The following is a 21,946-nucleotide window of genomic DNA, read 5'->3' as shown; positions in this document are numbered from 1 at the left end:
TGAATATTTTCTAGGGAAACATTTTATTAAAGATATTTTCATGAGAAATATTTTTTCTAAGAAGTTGCTGTAGGGCGTACCCATCTTTTTAAAATTAACTTCAGATTTATAGTAAGTAAATTTCAGTGTGATACAGAAAAGTTATTACTCCTATATATGAGGTGTGATCAAACAATTTGGTAAATTTTTAAATAAAAAAATGTATTACAGTAAAAGACACATTGTCATTAATCCCCCTCAAAATACTCCCCCTCGGTTCGAACAGACTCTTCCCATCATTCTTGCCACTTTCTGAAGCAGTTCTGGAAGTCCTCTTTTGAGAGTGTATTTAGTTGAGCTGTTGTGGCTGCCTCGATGTCCTGAATGGATTCAAAATGTTTACCTTTCATGGCCATTTTGACTTTGGGGAAGAGCCAGAAGTCTCATGGTGAGATTCAGTGAATTAGGTGGATGAGGACACACCTAAACGTTTTTATTTGACAGAAATTGCCGCACCAGAAGAGATGTGTGACACAGAGCCTTTCCATTGTGATCAACAAATACAGTGAATGCTGCTGTCAAGGGCCATCCAAAGGAAAGACAGGGATCTTTAATGCAAGAAGCAGCATGTTGAACCTTAGTAACAGTGTGTGACAAGTTTCAACTTGTTCAGTGCCGTCAGTCGGGTGTGAGCTACGGTTGAGAGAAGGTATGTTTTAAAGTGTTTCGTAAATCATTCTCCATCGTGACAATGCTCCGTGTCACACCTCACTTCTGGTATATGGCAATTTCTGTCAAATAAAGACATTACGGTGTGTCCTCATCCACCTTATTCACTGGATCTGGCACCATGGGACTTCTGGCTCTTCCCCAAAGTCAAAATGATTCAGGACATCGAGGCAGTAATGACAGCACAACTAAAGAAACTCACGAAAGAGGACTTCCTGAACTGCTTCAGAAAGTGATAAGAATTATAGGATAAGTGTGTTCAAAGTGAGGGGGAGTATTTTGAGGGAGATAAATGGCAATGTGTTTTTTACTGTAATTTTTTTTTTTAATTTAAACATTCACCGTATTTTGTGATCACACCACATAACTCTGTGCCCTTCTTCCCTGACATGGTGCTATTATTGATATACACATTACCTATATATAGTTGAGTTAAAAACTCAACAATACATTTTTATAATTATAACATTATATAATTATGTCTTAATGGAACTGAGAAAGGAAAAGAGATCTAGCTTTTTTTTTTTTTTTTTAACATGGGTTGCGTTCCTATTTACACTTCTGGTTCTCTTCATTTCTACCTGCAGATTTGTTACCATCTCATGTCATGTCCTTACTCTATCACAGATTTATTACCACATACTGCCCTCATGATATTACTGTCAAATAAAGTACATTTTAATATGTTGTAGACCCATCTATACCATTAAATTCATATTTCATTCAATTGTTTTTTAAATAGCTTAAGAAAGAAGAAATATGCAAATATACTGTCCTTTATAATGGCTTACATAATTACTGTTAGTAGTGCTTTTTGTTTGTTGTGTGTGGGTTTAAATTTTCATCTGAGTTCACTTGCTTTCAGAATGAAGAACTTCCTTTAATATTTTTTTGTAAGGAGAGTCTGCTACCAAAACCTCTCATGGTTTTCCTTTTCTTTTTTTTAATCTAGGAATCTCTCTCTCTCTCTCTCTCTCTCTCTCTCTCTCTCTCTCTCTCTCTCTCTCTCTCTCCCTCCCTCCCTCCCGCCTTCCCTATTTCACTTATAGTTTCTCTGCCTATAAGATTCTTGGTTGATTTTTTTCTTTCTTCAGAACTTTAAGTATGTCACCCCAATGCATTTTAGTCTCCATAGCTTCTTATGAGAAGTCAGACATGCTTCCTATTGGGGTTCTCTTGTACATGATGAGTCACATTTTTCTTCATGCTTTCAAGATTTTCTCTTTGTCTTTGGATTTCAACATTTTGACAAAGATGTGTCAGGGTATATAGGTCTCTACTTTTATCCTACTTAGTGTTTGTTGAGCTTTGTTGGTGTGTGTTTTTCTTCAAATTGGGGAAGTTTTTGGCCATTATTTCTTCTCTTTTGTCTCTATCCTTTTTTTCTGATACTCCATTACACGTACATTAGTATACTTAATGCTGTCCCATGTTTCTCTGATGTACTCTTCAGTTTCATTGATTCCTTTCCTTTTTTATTTTTGAGACTGAATAATCTCTAGTGATATATCTTTGAGGTCACTGGTTCTTTCTTATACTATCTCCTCTGGTAAAACTGTCATTTTGGTTAGTGTGCTTCAGAATTTCTGTGTGAGTCTTTCTATGATTTCTGTCTCTTTATTGGTATTCTCTATTTGATAAGATATTGTCATCATACCTTTCTTTCGGTCTTTAGACAGTTTCCTTTAGTTTTATAAACATATTTATAATAGATGCTTTGAAGTGTTTGCGTTCTTAGTTCAAAATCTGTGTCCAATCAGAGGCAGTTTCTATTATTTGTCTATATTCGCTGAGTATGGCTCATATTTTCCTATTTGTTCTGCAATTTTTCTTTGAATAGCAGATATTTTATATATTGAGCAATTCAGGATTTTGATTTGCCCCTTTTTCCCCCTCTAACAGTTGTTGATGTTTTATTCATTTGCTTTTTAAAGTGGCTTTCCGGGACTTAATTGGTGGTATCTCTATCCTCTGTTCTCTGTGATTACTAATATTTATACTGTTTTTATTTTACTTCATTTTACAATTATTTCATTTCATCTTGTTTTATTTTATCTGCCCAACTTCCTATAGGTAACTCTTTTCTACATGGGTTACTGACTCAGCAACAATCGGTCAGAGTTATTAATCAAACACTTCAAGCCAGTAAGTCTTCCCTACTTTGCCAGTAGATTTGTGTGTGGCATGAGGGATGCATTTCAAAGCTCAGCAAATTTTCAAATTTTAAGGTTTTACCTTCCTCTGGGTCCTCTTCGTTTTCTTGTGCACACTTACATAATCTCTCAGTCAACCAGGAATATGTGGAGACCTTGTGTCCTCAAGTGTCCCCTATACATGCATATAGTCTCTCAGTTAGGCAGGGTTATTTACATAACTTGGGTTCTCTTGGGTCTCTCTTGTGTTTTGGGGGGAGTCTGCCAAGTATGTGTGGAGGGCTTACTGAACCGCTCCATGGCTTGCTCGTTTCCAGGATTTACCTCTTAAATTTCTAGCTGGCCTTGCAATCTGATGCCTACCCAAACAGGGACTAAAACCTCTGTTGAGCAAAGTTGCATATCTTCCCTGCTTGTCTATGAGTATGTGATTTCCATTCTCTGCTATAAATCACATAGGCCCCCATTAGAAATAAAGCTACTATTTCTCACAGCCAACTCTATCCTGGTACCACTACTGTTCTGATTGAACTCATGGGGGATGGCAACAGCCTCAGGCCAGAACACCATAGCCTCCTACAGTTCTTAATTGAATTTCAGCAGATTTTTTTGTGAATAAACTTGTCTCAATATGTTTTTTGCCTTAGGTCAATCTCCATAACCATTAAATGGTTGTTATCAATCATTTGTCCAATTTTGTCATTTTTGAGGGGAGATAACATTTTTCAACTTGTTTACTCCTCCACAGCCATAAGCCCCCTCCCTGCTAAGAGAGTATTGTTTTTTTTTATTTCACTTCTGTTTCTCTTCATTGCCAATTTTATGCTTTTTGAGGTCAGATGGGTTTTCTTTCTTTATTAGTTTCAGGTGTACAAAACATTGTAATAGACATTTATGCTCCTAACAAAGTGATAACCCCTCTCCCCCAATCTCGTACCCCTCTGACATTGTATATAGCTGTTACAATTCTATTGACTCTATTCCTTACGCAGTACTCCACATCCAATGAATATATATATATATATATATATATATATATATATATATATATATAATACACACACACACACACACACATAGTTGACATTCAATACTACTCTACTTAAGCTTCAGGTGTACAGTACAGTGGTCAGGCATCTACAAAAAAGTGATGGTTGTTAGCTAGGAGGGAATGAGGATGGGGGAGAGGGTAAAGAGATTAGAAAGTACAAATTAGTAGTCACAATATTGCCATGGGGATATGACAGACATCTTGGGGAATATAATGAACAATGTTATAAAGATTTTGTAGGGTGTCAGACGGGCACTGTCGTATTAGGGAGACCACTTCATGGACTGGGAAGAGTGTATTTTTTCCACAATTGATAACTGCATGGTAGTTATTCATATCGAGGCATTAGAATTTATTTATTTAAACATCTACTGTTGGCAATTTAGGTTCCATGGTTTGCCTTCATAAAATGCCATGAATATTTTGTATGTGAATCTGTTTCCTTAAGTCATGTTTGTAATTGGAATTATTGAGTCAAAGTATAATTTTTTTAAAGGTTAGAAATTCATCTTGCCAACATCCTTCAAAAAAGACCATACCAAGGTATGTCTCCCCCAGCACTGTAGGAGATTGTTTGCCATAATATACTCTCATCCATATTGGGAATTAATATTAAAATATACAGCTGGTGCCAAAACAATGCGTACACACTTTAAGAAAGGAAAACTGTATTAAAATTGTAATATGCACTATATACCAATAACAAAAGATGAATACAAGTCATGTGTGACTTCTGCAATGACAAGAGGTGCTCAGAGTGGTTACCATCAGCGTCCAGACTCTTCTGATTACGGCGAACTACTGCTTGAGCAACGCTGAGCAAATCGCGCACTTGTATACATTTTTGGCACCCACAGTATATGTATTTTAATAATTAGATAATTGAAAATATTCAGCATTTTTGAGTTTCTTTTTTCCAAATATCTTTAGTCAGATCAACTCTCTGTAATATTTTATTTAGGATTAATGGATTCTTTCCCTTTTCCTTGGTTACTTCATTCATTACCTTTCCGTGCAGCAGAACAGCATATCATTTCATGTCATCACACACAACATCAACCCCCTTTATCTTTCTAATGGAGCCATTTTTAGAAACAGCATTCTCATTATCAGTTCTTCATGACTGTAAATTGATTCATCCAATTCGTAAGTTTTAAATTTTAATTAGGTCATAGGAATATCTTTTGACTTTCAATGAGTACAAATTCAAAGTTCCTTTGCAAAGTAATAATGTAACTTTTACAAAATTTAAAGAGAAAAATGGACAATAAATTACATTTTAAACATTTTGCTTTTATTAGAATACTTTCTGAATAGTGACTAAAATACATTTCACTTTCTCCATTGTAGATATACATTGTATGAACTCAATGATGGCATTTTGAGATTATGATTCTGAACATATTCTTCTAAAGCCCCTTTCCCATAGAGATTTATCATTCTTAATTCTTCCTTAGCTATGATGGATTGAATCCAGAAAGATAACGAGTCTAGACTATACTACATTACCTTGTCCGAATTTGTAACAATGTCCTTGACAGTGTGCACTCAGAAATGTCTAGGTACATTTATTAAAAATCTTTAAGAAATTGGTCTTTCTTTTGGAACTAACCTTTTCACCTGATATTTCTGCTCCTTTTGTCCCAGTGAAATCCACTCACCTCATAATAGTTTGAGTGATCTTTTACAAATTCAGATTATGTCATTCTCCTTCTTAAAATGATTCAGTATGGGGTAGATTAAGGGATACAAATTTCTAACATCCCAGGACGTAGACCCCCTCTTCAATGACTTTGTTATTCCTTCTTTTAAGAGGTAAAGTCTGCTTCTCCACCCCTTTGAATCTGGGATAGCTTTCAGCCTTACTTTATGCCAAAGAATGTGGTGGGAATGATGTAATACAAGTGGACAGCTTCTGTTCTCAAACTCTTGGAATGCTGCAAAGTGTGTCATGTAAGAAAGCTGGTCGAGCCTATTGCAAGATGAGTGGCCACGTTGAGTGTCACAAGGCCTTCATAGCCAATAGCCATCAGAAACTGTTAGATGTGTAAGCGAGGCCATCTGGGAACTTGCAGCCCATCAAATCCCACAGCTGAATGCTTCCATGAGAATTAGCCTTAGAAAAACCATCAAAGGACCTGACCTGTTCACTCACAGAATCATGAGAAACAATACATCACTACAGTCTTAAGACATTAAGTTTTGGGGTGGTTTGTTTAGTAGCAATAGCTGATACAAGTGGCTTCTCATTCCACATTGTATTTTACTTACACTTCTTACCGTTGCCTAGAAACCCCACCATTACCTAGCATTTCTGCCTCTGAAAGGTCTTTTTCAATACTATCCTTCCTATCCTTATCACAGTCCACCTAGTTGCAAAATCCTGAAGCCTAGAATTGTCCTTGACATCTCCCTCTTCTTCAACATCCTTATTAGCAAGCATGTTTTCTTGTCTTCAATCCTATCACTGCCAGAGACCATAACATGAACCATGTCTCACAAATAAAAACTGGCCAAAGTGGTAAGCCTCAAGTCATTCCCACTGGCAGTGAAATCAAAGCAAATACCTCCTGACGGTTTATCAGCATAGGTAATCTAAAGTTTGCCATGATTTATGACGATGAAAATACTTAGTTTTATGAGGTCATGAATAAACATGCACTTGTATAAAATTTATGGAGGGCAATTTAGTAACATCTATAGAGATTTAATATATGTATATCTCTCAGAGAAAATAAGACTACTTCAGGATACTCATCCTAAGGAAATAAATGAAAAGAGGAACAGAGATATATGTACACTAGGCTTTTTGTATTAACGATGCATTTGAAATGATCAAAATGTCTATCAATGGGGACTTACTAGATAAGTTATTGACATCCATACAATGGAAATGGTGGTAGTCATTAAAAATCTTGACACGGAATAATTTCCATGGTAGGTTAAGAAAAACAAAAAAAAAGTAGTAGAGTATGAAATATGTTCGTTATTATTTTTACACATACAGCACATATAGCACGCTACCCATCACTAGATGAAACTGCATTTCAGAAGATAATCATAGCAAAGCAAAGTCTGTTAGTGGAGGAAGAGGCAACTTGTTTTTTCTCAGCAGGGGCATTTTAGAGGAGTTGAGTGGAACTGGGATAAGAGAAGGAAGATATAGTCAAAGGTATTTCTATTCATTGGTGGGAGTTGAGCTGGCTCTTGTTTCATGTTAGCACACTGGAGACCTTTGAGGGGTCCTAGGGGAGGGCCATGAGCTATTGACTATAAGTACAGTGATATCTAATAGCTGGTTTTAAATTCTCTGCATCGGATTTCAATTCAGTGAAGTTTTGCCAATTTGTATACTCCGGTGAGAGCTGTGCTTTGGGAAACTGAAGGGAAAGACACACAGTCATGCCTATGACAAAGGCTTTTGGAAAGCCAGTTAAGAGGTGACAGGAGGTGAAATGCAGGGTATGGAGCAAAAGTTCATAGCAAGGCAGTTGACTGCGTTCATGTGAAGGAAAAATGCATCATTCATACTCTCTTAGTCCCTAAAATACTGTGTGAGGAGAAGCTTTTCAATATATTGGACTTGCTAAAGTCAAGGCAGATCAAACTGAAACTTTCCCTGGATAGTAAAGAGAAGTATAACTCCTGAAGACAGGAGAATTTGAAGGCAATGCTGAAGACAACAACAAGATGACTCCTTATCAGTGTCAGTTATCATGAAAACAAAATGACTTTTGAGAACCTTTTTCTATAATGGCATGTGGATCAGATAACACATTGGAAGGGAAGCTGACCATTCTCACTGAATGTATATATGGAGACAGGAGCTATAGTTTCTTTGAGCATCCTGAGAAAGATGTTAGCAGCCCATACTTGCGAGGCATGGCCCCTCAACAGCATTATATGGGAAATAAAAAATAATTTTGTATGAACTTGCTGGGAAGAGCATGAACACTTCTTTCCATTTATAACACCAAAGAGTAGTAGAAAAGGTGTATTATAAGAAACATAGTCAGAGGCTATCAGTGAAGACGGCAGAGTGGGTAAAAGCTGTGCTTGCCTCCTCTCATGACAACATCAAAATTACAACTAAACTACACAACAGACATCATTGAGAATTGCCTGAAGTTTAGATGAACAGAAGTCCCATAACTAAGGATGAATAGAAGAAGCCACCTCGAGACTAGTAGGAGGGGCAGAGATGCAGAATAGGCTGGTCCCACACCAATGTGTGGTGGTTAAAAATCAGGAGGAATATCTGGGCAGTAGAGATTCTCCTGGAGGACCAAGGGGTCCCAGCCCCACACCAGGCTCCTCAGTTCAGGGTTCCAGTGCTAGGGAGCATACTCCCCATAATTGCTGGCTGTGAAAACCAGTGGAAAAATTTTGGCTGAGTGAGATGGAGGGTGGCTGGAGTCCCAGGCGTTCCTCTTAAAGGGCCCAAGCATGGACTTACTCACTGACAGACACTTATTATGAGCTCCAGTGCTAGGACCGCAGCTGGAAAGGCAACAGGGACATACGGAAAGGAAATGAATTGTCTGGCTGCAAGTCGAAGGCAGGAGGGGTGGATTTCTCCCAGACAGAAGTGCTGGCAGAAGCCATTATTCCTTTGCTGAGCCCTCACCCTACCCAGCGTGCAGGCACAGGTGGCCACCATCTCTGACTCCCCATTAACCTGGCTAACACCGTTTGACCTATCCTACTGATTCCCTGAGACACCACTCCATCCAACTTTCAGGGCCAACAAAGCCACTGTCAGTGGCTTTTCCATGCAAATGTCTGTTTTTGGCTCATGCTGCCGACTTTTCCAAAATCTCTCAAAGGTTCACAAACCCCAAATTAACAGCATCTGGCCTCAGTGTGCCCCATACCTCGTGCTTAACAACCCCAAGCCCAGCACTAGCAACAGCTGGCCTTAGTTCACAGCTTAGCCTCTCACAGCCACCTCCAAGCCCACCACAAATGGCAGCCATCTGCAGATCATTTTGGATCTCATTACAAGTAGCCCAGGGCAGGGCAGAGGCAGAAGCTGAACCAGGCCTGCAACAAAGCCCCTCTCTAAAGGCCCCAGAACCAGCACACCCAGTGGACAGCTTCACACCATACAAGAGCACCATCCAACCACCTTCACAAACGACACACCCAAAGGACAGACTGGGCAGGCACCAGAGCCCTACTAAAGTGAATCCTGCTCTGTAGGGTCAGCCCCTGCACAACTCCTCATCAGCAGTCATGGCCAGACCTTATATTCAATCAGCCTGAGGGGCAATCCCTTCCATTTATGTGCCAAAAGCAACCAAGGCTCAACTGCAACAGGAGTACACAGGCAGCCACACAAGGGACACACTTGGAGCACCTGGTTCAGGTGACAAGGGAGACTGTGCCACTGGGCCCCACAGGACACCTACTACCTAAGGCCACTCTACAAAGGCTGGGAGACACAGCAGCCCTACTTAACACATAGAAACAAAAAGTGATGAAGCAAAAAATGGTGAGACAAAGAAACATATCCCAAATGAAAGAAGAGAACAAAGCTCCAGAAAAAGAATGAAAAAAAAAAAAAAGACAAAAAAAATGGAGACAAGCAATTTACCAGATGCAGAGTTCCAAGCACTAGTTCTAAGTTTACTCAATGATCTCAGTGAGGACTTCAACAAAAAGATAGGAAACATAAAAATGGAGATAGAAAACATAAAAAGGAACCAGTCAGAAATAAAGAATACAATAACTGAAATAAAGAATAGATTAGAGGGAATCAACAGTAGATTAAATGAAGCATAGAATTGAATCAGTGATTTGGAAATTAAGGTAGCAGAAGACACCCAATCAGAACTGCAAAAACAAAACGGAATCCAAAAACATGAGGATCCTTTAAGGGGATTCCAGGACAACATTTGCATCATAAGGGTACTAGAATGAAAAGAGAGAGCGCAAGGAACTGGAAACCTATTTAAGAAATCATGACAGAAAACTTCCATCACCTGGTGAAAGAAATAGGCATGCAAGCTCAAAAAGTCCAAAGAGTCCCAAACAAGGTGAACCCAAAGAGGCCCACATCAAGACAGATCATAGTTAAAATGCCAAAGGTTAAAGACAAAGACACAACCTTAAAAGCAGCAAGAGAAAAGCAGTAACTTACCCACAAAGGAGTTTCCATAGGACTATCAGCTGATTTCTCAACATAAAATTTAAAGGCTAGAAGGCATTGGCACAAAATAGTCCAAGTGATGAAAAGCTAGTACCTACAACCAAGACTATTCAACCCAGCAAAGCTATCATTTAGAAACGAAGGACAGATAAAGAGTTTTCCAGACAAGAAAAAGGTAAAGGAGTTCATCACCATCAAACCAGTATTACAAGTAATGTTAGAGGGACTTCATTGAGACAAAAAAGGATAAAAAATATGAATAAAAAATGGCAATAACTACATATCTATCAACAATTACTTTCAAAGTGAGTGGATTAAATTCTCTAATCAAAAGACACAGGGTGGCTAAACAGATAAGAAAACATATGCTGCCTGTAAGAGACTCACTTTAGATCAAAAGACATACACAGACTGAAAGGAAAGGGATGGAAAAAGATATTTCATGAAATTTGAACAACAACAAAAAAAGCTGAGGCATCAATACTTACACTGGATAAAATAGAGCGTAAAACAAAGGCTATAACGAGAGACAAAGAAGGACCCAGTAATCCCACTGCTGGGTATTTATCCAAAGACACCCAAAACATTACTTCGAGGGGACATGTGCGCATCCATATGTCCATTGCAGCGTTGTTTACAATAGCCAAGATGTGGAGGCAGCCTGGATATCCATTAAATGGATGAATGGATAAAGAAGAGGTGTTGCATTGGGAGTGGAGACAGTGGAAATGTAATGGCTGTGTGCGATGTCAGAGAGATAGTGGATGGGGGAGGGGGGTCCACACAGTGTGAGGGATAGAAATGATAAACGTCTAAGTATTACTTTGTCTTGGGCACCTGAAACTAATAAAAAAAAAAAGAAGAAGAAGAGGTGTTACATATATACAAGAGAATATTACTCAACCCTAAAAAAGAATGAAACCTTGCCATCTGCAACAACATGGATGGACCTAGAGGGTATTGGAATGAGTGTAGTAAGTCAGACAGCGAAAGACAAATACCATATGATTTCACTTATAAATGGAAGCTAAACAACAAAACAAACAAACCAACCAGAAACACATTCATAGATACAGAGAACATTTTAATGGTTGCTAGATGGGAGGGGTATTGGGGGTGGGTGAAAAGGGGGAAGGGATTAAGAAGTACAAATTGGTGTTACACAGTAGTCATGGGGATGTAAAGTACAGTATAGGGAATATAGTCAATAATATGGTAATAACTATATATTGCATCAGATGGGTACTAGATTTAATGGGGTGATAGATGGGAGAGGGTTGGGGCAGGGTGTAAAAAGTGAAGGGACAAAGAAGTACAAACTGATAGTTACAAAATAGTCATGGGAATGTAAAGTAAAACATAGGGAATATAATCAATAATATAGTAATAACTATGTATAGTGTCAGGTGGACACTAGTCAGGGGGATCACTTCATAAATTATATAAATGTCTAACCACTATGCTGTACACCTGAAATGAATACAAATATTGAATATAAACTTCAATTAAAAATTTTTTTAAAGGGGTGAAAAAGACAAAGGGGAATAAGAGATTCCAACTTCCAGTTATAAAACATGTCATGGGGCTGTAACGTACTGCATGGGGAATATAGTCAATAATATGAGCATGGCGTGATGTCAGATAGTTGCTTGACTCATCACGGTAATCATTTCCTTAGGTGTATAAATATTGAATAACTATGGTGTACCCCTGAGACTAATATAATGTTGTATGGCAGCTATATTTTAATACGCATCTTAAAGGAAAGTATAAACAAATTGAAACAGGCATCTGACTGAATTAGAGAAGGAACAATAAAATCAACAAAGGGAAAGCAGAGGAATTAATGAAGCAAAAGTAGTAATAAAGGTAAAAAATGAATGAATCAGAAAAACAGTAATAGAACTAATAAGTGATTCTAAATTATGATTCTATGATTTAAAAAATACACAAAATAGGCAAATCTTTAGCTAACCTAATTAGGAGCAAAAGAGAGAAACCACAAATGCATGAAGTGAGAACTGATAATAGGGAAATAATCAGATGAACAGCTAACATTAAAACTACGATAACAACTTTTTAAAACTTTATGCTAATGCAAATTAAAATTTGAATAATTTTGTGCAAAAATGTACTTTACCAAAACTGACCACAAAATTGAAAGAGTAAAACAACAGACTGATTTTCACAGAAGAACTTGAGAATATTATCAAACAAATTATTCCGATGGAAAATACCAAAAATCTAGTTTAGTTGACTTCAGTGAAAAATTCTATCTAGCTTTTAAAGACAATTTTACCTCAGAGCATGGAAAATGAATACAGCCCAAAGCTACTTACTTTCAATGAAACTGTTTTAACACCAATACCAAAATTTCAAACAAAAACTACAAAAAATAAAATTGTACATCAAAACAATTTAGGAAAATGGATGCCAAAATCAACACACAATATTAACAATCCAACAGGATATTAAAAGAACAAGTCCCTAATGAATGAGTAATTTATTTCAGGAATGCCAGGTTGGAGTAGTAACAGGAAATCTAATTTAATTCATCATCACAGTAGATTTAAAAAGAAAAAAAAATTACTGACTACAAAATGCTGAAAGATGTATGACAAACTTTAAGAAACCCTGGATTTAAAAACTCCTTAATAAAATAAGAATGCACGGATATTTTCCTTACATCACAAAATATATCAACCTCACCCCACAAGGCAGAATCATGTTTAATGGGTAAATACCAGATATAATATAAGGAACTTGACACATATATACACTACTACTATTATTATTTAATTGTTATATTACAGATACTAGCTAAAACAATAGACAAGTGAAAGACGTTAGTTATAAATTAGAAAGGGAGCACATATATCAGATAAATGTTTTCAGATTTTGGGGGTATACGTCCAGGAGAGGGATTGCTGGGTCATATGGTAATTCTATTCGTAATTTTTTGAGGAACCTCCACACTGCCTTCCACAGCGGCTGCACCAGTCTGCATTCCCACCAACAGTGTATGAGGGTTCCTTTTTCTCCACAGCCTCTCCAACACTTGTTACTATTTGTCTTGTTGATGACAGCCATTCTGACTGGGGTGAGGTGATATCTCATTGTGGTTTTTATTTGCTTTTCTCTGATGATTAGTGATGTTGAGCATTTTTTCATGTCTATTGGCCATCTGTATGTCCTGTTTGGAGAAATATCTATTCAGGCCTCTGCCCATTTTTCAATTGGATTGTTTTGTTGTTGTTGTTGTTGTTGTTGTTGTTGTTGTTGAGTTGTATGAGTTCCATACATATTTTGAATATTAGCCCCTTATTGGAGGCATTGTTTACAGAAATCTTCTCCCATTCGGTTGGCTGCCTCTTTATTTTGTTGATGGTTTCTTTTGCTGTGCAGAAACTTTTTAGTTTGATATATAGTCCCATTCATTTATTTTAGCTTTTACTTCCCTTGCCTTTGGAGTCAAATTCATAAAATGCTCTTTGAACCCAAGGTCCATAAGTTTAGTGCCTATGTTTTCTTCTATGCAGTTTATTGTATCAGGTCTTATGCTTAAGTCTTTGATCCATTTTGAATTAATTTTGGTACATGGTGACAGATAGCAGTCCAGTTTCATTCTTTTGCACGTGGCTACCCAATTCTCCCAGCACCATTTATTGAAGAGGCTATCTTTCCTCCATTCTATGTTTTTAGCTTCTTTGTCAAAAATTATCTGTCCATATTTATGTGGTTTTATTTCTGGATTCTCAATTCTATTCCATTGGTCTGTGTGTCTGTTTTTCTGCCAATACCATGCTGTTTTGATTATTGTTGCCCTGTAGTACAAGCTAAAGTCAGGGAGTGTGATACCTCCAGCATTGTTCTTTTTTCTTAGGATTCCTTTGGCTATTCAGGGTCTTTTGTGGTTCCATACAAATCTGATGATTTTTTGTTCTATTTCTTTTAAAAATGCCATTGGGATTTTAATGGGGATTGCATTAAATCTGTATATTGCTTTGGGTAATATGGCCATTTTAACTATGGTGATTCTTCCAATCCATGAACACGGAATGTCTTTCCATTTCTTTATGTCTTCTTTAATTTCTTTTAAAAATGTCTTATAGTTTTCAGCATATAGGTCTTTCACATCCTAGGTTAAGTTTATTCCTAGGTATTTTTTGTTGTTGTTGTTGCAATTGCAAAAGGAATTTTTTTTTTTAAATTTCTTTTTCTGAGATTTCATTGTTAGTATATAGAAAAAGCAATGGACTTTTGTACATTGATTTTGTAGCAGGCAACTGTACTGTATTCATTTATTGTTTCTAATAGGTTTTTTTTTTGGAGTTTTTAGGGTTTTCTATAAATAGGATCATGTCATCTCTCTGCCCATTTTTTTCAATTGGATTGTTTATTTTTGGGGTTGTTGAGTTGTATTACAGAATTTTACACTTGAAACCTATGTAACTTTATTAACCATTGTCACCCCAATAAACTTTAATTTAAAAAAAAATGAGAAAGGGAGAGGTAAAACTATCCATATTTGCAAATGATATTATTATATTCCTAGAAAACCCAAGAAAATCAATTGAAAAACAAAAAGTATCATGAATCACTAAATTAGTGAGATGCAAAATAATATACAAAAATCAATAACTTTCATATGTGAACACAACTACCAGTAAAGTTGTTGTCATAATAGAATTAATAACATAATGAAAGAAGTCATATGTTTAGAATAGCAACAAAACAGATAAAATATTTAAGATAAGTATTAGAAGTAGTAGGTAAGTCCTGTATAAAGAGAACACTTTAAAATCACCCTTGAAGGACACAAAATAGGGTGGACAATATATAGTGTCCTGAATAGGAACTGTCAAAACAAGAAGGAAATTTCAACTAGTTTTAATGAGAATTTCTTTTATTATGAGTCAAGATGGCAATCTTTTTCAGTCATAGGTTCTATCTATCATCTATGGAGGACAGAATATGATTTTAAGAAATTAGAATATATTACTAATTTCTACATAAGAAACAGTAATTACATCAGGTGGGTGGAAATTGGGCAAATGAGGCACAGGGGTGAAAAAGGTATTTTCACTAGTTTATATAATATATATATTTAATTTGAACCACATGAGGGGGTTGCATTGTATCCTCTCAGAAAGATATATTGAAGTCCTAACCCCCAGAACCTTGGAATAGGACCTTATTTGGAACTAAGGTAATTGCAGATATAATTAATTAAGCTAAGATGTGGTCATACGGGAGGAGAGTAGGCCCCAATTCTAACAAGCCTGGCATCCTTGTGAGGAGAGTAGAGACACAGACACACAGGGAGAATGATGGGATGATGGAGGCAGAGATTGGAGTTCTGCTCCAGAAGCCAAAGAACACCTGGGGCCACCAGAATCTGGAAGAAACAAGGGAGGATCCTCCCATAGAAACTTCAGAGGGAGCATGGTCCTGGCAACACTTTGACTTTGGACTTCAGCCTCCAGAACTCAGAACTGTGAGACAACAAATTGCTGTTGTTTTAAGCCACTCAGTTTGTGGTGGTTTGTTGCAATAGTCTAGGAAACAGATAGAACACCTAAGTGACAGTTAAAAATATATGTATTTAAGTGTATTATCTCGAAAGTTATATAATGGGCAATAGTTTGAGTACACATAATGGATTTAGATAGTACTTCTCACTTCATATTAGATCTATTCTTCATATTATTAGAGTTTTATGTACAGTTGACCTCTATTAGGCCAATAGAGAGACGTATTTACTTTGGACACTTAGAGAATTAATAACTTAACAAAAAGCACTAAATCCACTCTTACAGATCACACCTTGTTCACTTCCAGACTGTATGTATAATTTTGTATCAACTATGGTAAGTCTTCACAAGGTATTAATGCTAAAGTCAGGAGCTCCTTATAGAATACAACTTCTTTAAAGCAGTGTTACTGTTAAAGCTTGAAATACTGAATAGACGTAGCATGCTTTTGGGGGGAAATACAGGTTTCCCATATTTCTAATACGAGAATCTATGGTGTTCTGGGATGGAGAAGAATCTATTAAGATTTACTATTTTCCATTAGATGCAAAAAGCACGCTCAAGGCGATTGTTGTTAAAAACGGACTTGATTTAAGGAGGAAAGAGTTTGCATAAACACGTGAATCACCAGCTTTGTGTGACTCATTAGAAAAATCTTTTAATACCTGCTGATAACATGCATTTGATATTATATGTATAGAAACTACTGTTGAATAGAATGAAAACACTATAAGCCGCATGAAAGCATCACTTGTTGAAAATTTCTGTAGATGTTTGCTTAAACTAGTATAAGAAATCTTAACCAAATGTGCTGTCATATTTGAAGCCTCCTTACATATAACCTCACAAATGAATCTATCTGCACTGGGTGGTCAGCTTTCTTCTTAAGGGATTGCTGAATTCCTAAAATCTGAAAAGTAGGACAAGCTGAGACACTGGGGAGGGAAAACAGTCCTCATTTTGATGTGATACTGAATATTAACTCAAGCGGTACTATTGAAAGGAAGCTGTAGTACAGGAAAAAGACCATCAGATAAGGAAACCAGAGGCCTGGGTCCTAAACCCAGTCAGCTTTCTAAATCTCAATAAATCACTTTACTTCTCACAGCATCATTGTTCTCATATGTAAAAGAGAAGTAACAGTACCAAGATAATTCATGTTGTATGTTTTCTTACAATATACAAGGTTATTTGGGGGGATCAATAGGGGATGTGAAATTTGAAATAGCTTTGCTCTTTGTGAAATTACATGCGTGGAACATTATCTTTCAATTCTACAAAGACGCAGTTTACTCTCATAACTGACTGTATTTTTCACATGAATAAAAGAAAAGTGGCAACATAAATGCAAGTCAACCATGTTGCATTGTGTAGTCAGTCAAATCAAGCCCACAAAAACCTATTTTTAAAATGACTATATATAACATTGCACTTATTTATTTTCCCATGAACTTAGGCAAACTTCTATTTTGCATAAGTATATTTTAAAATATATCTGTTGACATTAGCCAGAGCACTTTGAAAAATGCACTAGCATTTAATACAGCAATATTTAAGAAGTGGAAATAAAATATAGATCACACATAAGGAACTTGACACTTAAAATTCTAAGTACACCATTTTTTAAAATGAGTCTGAATAACATTAATACCTTATATCGGGATAGCATTTCGTAGTTTGAAAAATATTTCCACTCACATTACTCTATTTGATTTTTGCACTCACCCTTCGTAGTTATTCATATCGTTTTGCTGATGAGAAAATGCAGATTTTGAGAGGTTATCTAGGATATTACTGCTGGTAAACGGCAGAAATGCAGTTTTCCTAGTCCCTAACTTTCCTAATCCCTAAGTACTCAGCATCATGGTTGACTGATTTAAGCTTTGTATTGGGACACCCTATACGGCAGCTTTCCCATATTTCAAGTAGAAATTTTCTGTCACGTAACTGATTTGCTATTATTGTTGATTTTAATATTGTGGTTCATTAATACGATACATTGAATGGCAATAGTTGTATAAATCTGGGTGTATTCCTGCTACCATGGTTTTGCCTGCTGTCTCTTTTCCTATGTTTGAAATATTGCAAATTGCACAAGGCGGCTACATGTCCTGAGTCGATCTTTAAATCACAGCGAGTCATTTGAAGGAGTTAGCTTTCTGCAGGGATCTGAGAATGAAGGGCCCACACTTGACGAAATGGTGGGGGAAGAAAATCCTGCTGCTGTGCCCATCCCTGGGTTTCCCACTGCTCCACGACCTACACAGACTAGCGCTTCAGACGTTGGGGCTGTTCATCCAGTCTAGATAAAAAACAACAAGAATCCATACAAGTAAAAGGGGATGAGATTGGGAATGGAGCATTCCAGAAATTCCAAACGTCGTCACAGCATGCCTCTGGCTCCACTTTGTGAGATTGGGCAGCTCACGACTCCTTTCCGGTCTATATATACTGCATGTGCAATATAAGGATATCAGGCTTCTCTAGAGAATATCGAGGTCTTTCTAAGTTTTTGTGTAGAGGCCCTTGTACATTATCCTTCTGATCTAATGACCTTCTTCTCCCTTCCTAACTTCCCTCAGTCTGGCAAACTCACACACATCATTTAAGACATAGCCACCGCCCAAATGCAACCTCTCCTATAACATTTCCCTGACACCCCCAAGAACAAGTTCCTATGAGCTTCTCCATTCAGATGTACCTACCTCTAGTGTTATACGATAATGTACCATACGCACTTGTTGCAGAAGGCTGTCTTTCCTCTTAAAGCGAGAGTATACTGATGGCAGGGGTCTGATCACATCTGTCTGTGTACCCATTGCACAGTCAATGCTCACTGCAAACTAAACCTGCTCTAGAACAGACACTAAATAAATGTCTGCGGCAATGGTAGTATTAGGCCCATCTCCAGTGGCAGCACTGTCCCTGAGAGTATGGTCAGCCTATGCTAAGGGGTCTGCTTTGTGCTGAATAAAGAAGCCTCCAAGACACTCGCAATGTACGTTCTCTTCTAATATCCACTCAAAAGGAATGAGAAAAAAGATATGGGGAGGTGATCCCCTATTGTTAAAATTAAATGTGCATGGTAACTGAAATGGAGACTACCGGTATTTCATTTACAAAGCAGTTAGTGCCTTCATGCCAGTAAGAGTCCCCCTCAGGTTTTAAGAAATGAAGAATTCTGGCCAGCCAGGTGGCTCAGGTGGTTGGCGCACCCTGCTCCTAATGCGGAGGTAGCCGGTAGGATTCCCACATGGGCCAGTGAGCTGCGCCCTCTACAGCTAAGATTGTGAACAACAGCTCAACCTGGAGCTGGGCTGTTGTGTGCTGCCATAAGCAGCCAGCAGCCTTTGTGAGCAGCCAGTGAGAACTGCCTTGAGCAGCCTACCCACAACTGGTAACCCACTGCCTCAGTGGGGCGGGGGGGGGGGGGAAGGGGGGCCGGGGGGGGGGGCCCGCAAGGCTCACAATACCAGCCTGGGCCAGGGAGCTGTGTCCTACACAACTAGACTGAGAAACACGGCTTGAACTGGAGTGGGGGAGGCATAAGAAGGGGAAAAAAAAAGAATTGAAGAATTCATACACACACCTCCTATTGGATGCAAGAGCTATTATGCATGAAAATTCTCGATCTCTATGTAATACGATGCAACCTCAACATATGAGGTCTGACGATTAAGTTTGTGAACTTGTTGCTTGCTAACCTTTTTTGACATCAGAGGGATTAGTCATTATGAATTTGTACCTACTGGACAAACAGGTAACCAAGTTTACTATTTGGAAGTGCTGAAAAGGCTGCATGAAAAAGTTAGACGACCTGAACTTTTCATGAACAATTCATGGTTCTTGCATCATGACAATGAACCAGCTCTCAGAGCACTGTCTATGAGGGAGTTTTCAGCCAGTAAACAAATCACTGTATTAAAACGCTATCCCCACTCACCTGATCTGGCCCCCAATGACGTCTTTCTTTACCGGAAGATAAAGGAAATATTGAAAGGAAGACATTTTGATGACATTCAGGACATCAAGGGTAATACGATGACAGCTCTGATGGCCGATCCAGAAAAAGAGTTCCAAAATTGCTTTGAAGGGTGGACTAGGTGCTGGGGTCAGTGCATAGCTTCCCAAGGGGAGTACTTCGAAGGTGACCGTAGTGATATTCAGCAGTGAGGTATGGAGCACTTTTTCTAGGATGAGTTCGTGAACTTAATTGTCAAGCCTCGTATATTGGCTAAAAGTGACTGAAGTTTAAAAATTTATCCTTTGAGCTTTTCCTTTATTGATTCTAAAAATGTTTTAACAAGTATGTCAAATCCATTATTATTTCATACTGAATCCTCTTTCATCATTTCTACCATTTGGCCATATAGAAATCCCAATAGTCACACCATTTTAACTAGCCCTCAAGAATATCTGAAAATCATACTATCTGAAATATATCACTCCATAGATGTGAGTTTCTCCTGTACATACAAAGGAAACTTTGACTTCAATAAATGAAAAATGTAGGCTTCAGATAATTCATTGAGAAGATGCTTACTTCCTGGCTTTTTAATAGAACACATTTTCTTGCATTTTGTTTATAAATATTTCAGCCCTTTGTGAATCTTAATTGCCTGATGTTATAATTCAAGGTGAACATCTAATAGCTGGCTTTGTCACAGGAAGGTGCATACAGTGAAACGGAGAAAAAGGAAGACAGAGCATCGAGAGAACGAATTTTAAAACCCATAGATATCTGCTATCTTGAAACCACACCTGTATGTTCATGCCTAACTCACAACTCTCTCCTGTACTATCCCACTTAACCACTTCAAAGAGCCTGCACAGATCAGTTGTGTCCACACATTGCACAAATATATGTTCCAGGAAATAAGGGTAAGGTCTGTTACTTCACGTCCTTGATTTATGTTAAGTTTATGTAGATTCACGAAAACTTAGCTCAGTTTGATGGAGAACCTGAAGTGTGGATCTGATTTATGTTTCCAGATCAAAAATAGTATTAACTCATTGAAATCATGAACAACTTCGCCCATCTGCCCTAGGTCGTAATTTATGGAAGTGTTTGGTTGGCATTCTCCTTCTTCATTTGTGGGTGCTTATACGGGGGAGAAGAAAAGCCAGCAGGCTGGGGCTGGTGAAAGCCTAGCTGGGTCTGCTGACTTAGGCCAATGAGCTCAGTGCATATTACCTTTGGTCACAGTGATTGGTTTAGAGCTGGCCTGAAGTGGTCTAATCTATGTGACTGAGAGGCCTTTGATGTGCTTTACTTCACACCTTAAAATCAACCCAGAGGTGATAACTTTCAGGAAAATAAGACCAAGATTAGACCTGAATGAATTCTAAGGCTTATGTCTTGCATCCAGAAATCTCTCAACCAAAAGGTATCCCATACCTTGCAAATTTGGTCATTGGCACCATTTCCTCAGGGGTCCAAAATAATTCACTGGTTGTTTTGTTAAAGTGCTTTCAACAAGAGTATATCATAGGGAATGGTTTAAAATATACTTCAAGGCACTTAATATGCAAAAAAAACCCCAAAACACCCTTTTACTATTAGGGAAGGAAATTGAATGCACATAACCCAGGGTATGAAGAAACAGGACAATTAAAAAAAGAATCATTTCACTATGTATTTTGACATATTTAGCTTGGAAAAAATTCCCCAAACTTGGGAAAGTGATCGAGATAATTGTGATATTTGAAAAACACGAAAAGCACAACATGGGAGAGTGTTTGTTTTAACTTATATATTAAAGATAGCTTACATTGTCTAAGATCAGATATGGAATTGATTTGAAAAACCAAAGCTTTAATTGAGGCAAAACTGCTGCTTTGAATGATAAGCTCATGCACTTTTGTATCGAGCATTTTATTAAACTAGCCTTCTGTTAGCATTAGGTTGGTGCAAAAGTAATTGCGGTTTTTGCAATTATTTTTAACCTTTTAAACTGCAATTACTTTTTCATCAACCTAATAACAGACAGAAGCTATTATTAGTGCACCTGCCTCCATTGTATTCTCTTTCCAAAAGAAATAGTATGAGATAGAAGGAGGAATACGGGATGAGGAATCAGAGAAAGTGGACAATAACCCTAGGCCTGCAAATTATAGGAATTGTAATTTTGGACAAACCATTAAATTTATTTGCATCTGAGTGCTCTCATCTATACAGTGGGAAAAATGCTAATACTCTCTACATCTGTTTTTTTGTCAAATGCAATAATACATGTCAAATTACTTATTATTTTTTATTATTATTGAAATATTATATATTTATTACATGATATCAATAACTATGGAACACTATAATGAGAAAATTGAAAATCACCTATACGAGGTTGGT

Source organism: Rhinolophus ferrumequinum, chromosome X (assembly GCF_004115265.2).
Source record: "Rhinolophus ferrumequinum isolate MPI-CBG mRhiFer1 chromosome X, mRhiFer1_v1.p, whole genome shotgun sequence".
Taxonomy (NCBI): domain Eukaryota; kingdom Metazoa; phylum Chordata; class Mammalia; order Chiroptera; family Rhinolophidae; genus Rhinolophus; species Rhinolophus ferrumequinum.
Note: the sequence above shows the minus strand (reverse complement) of the source record.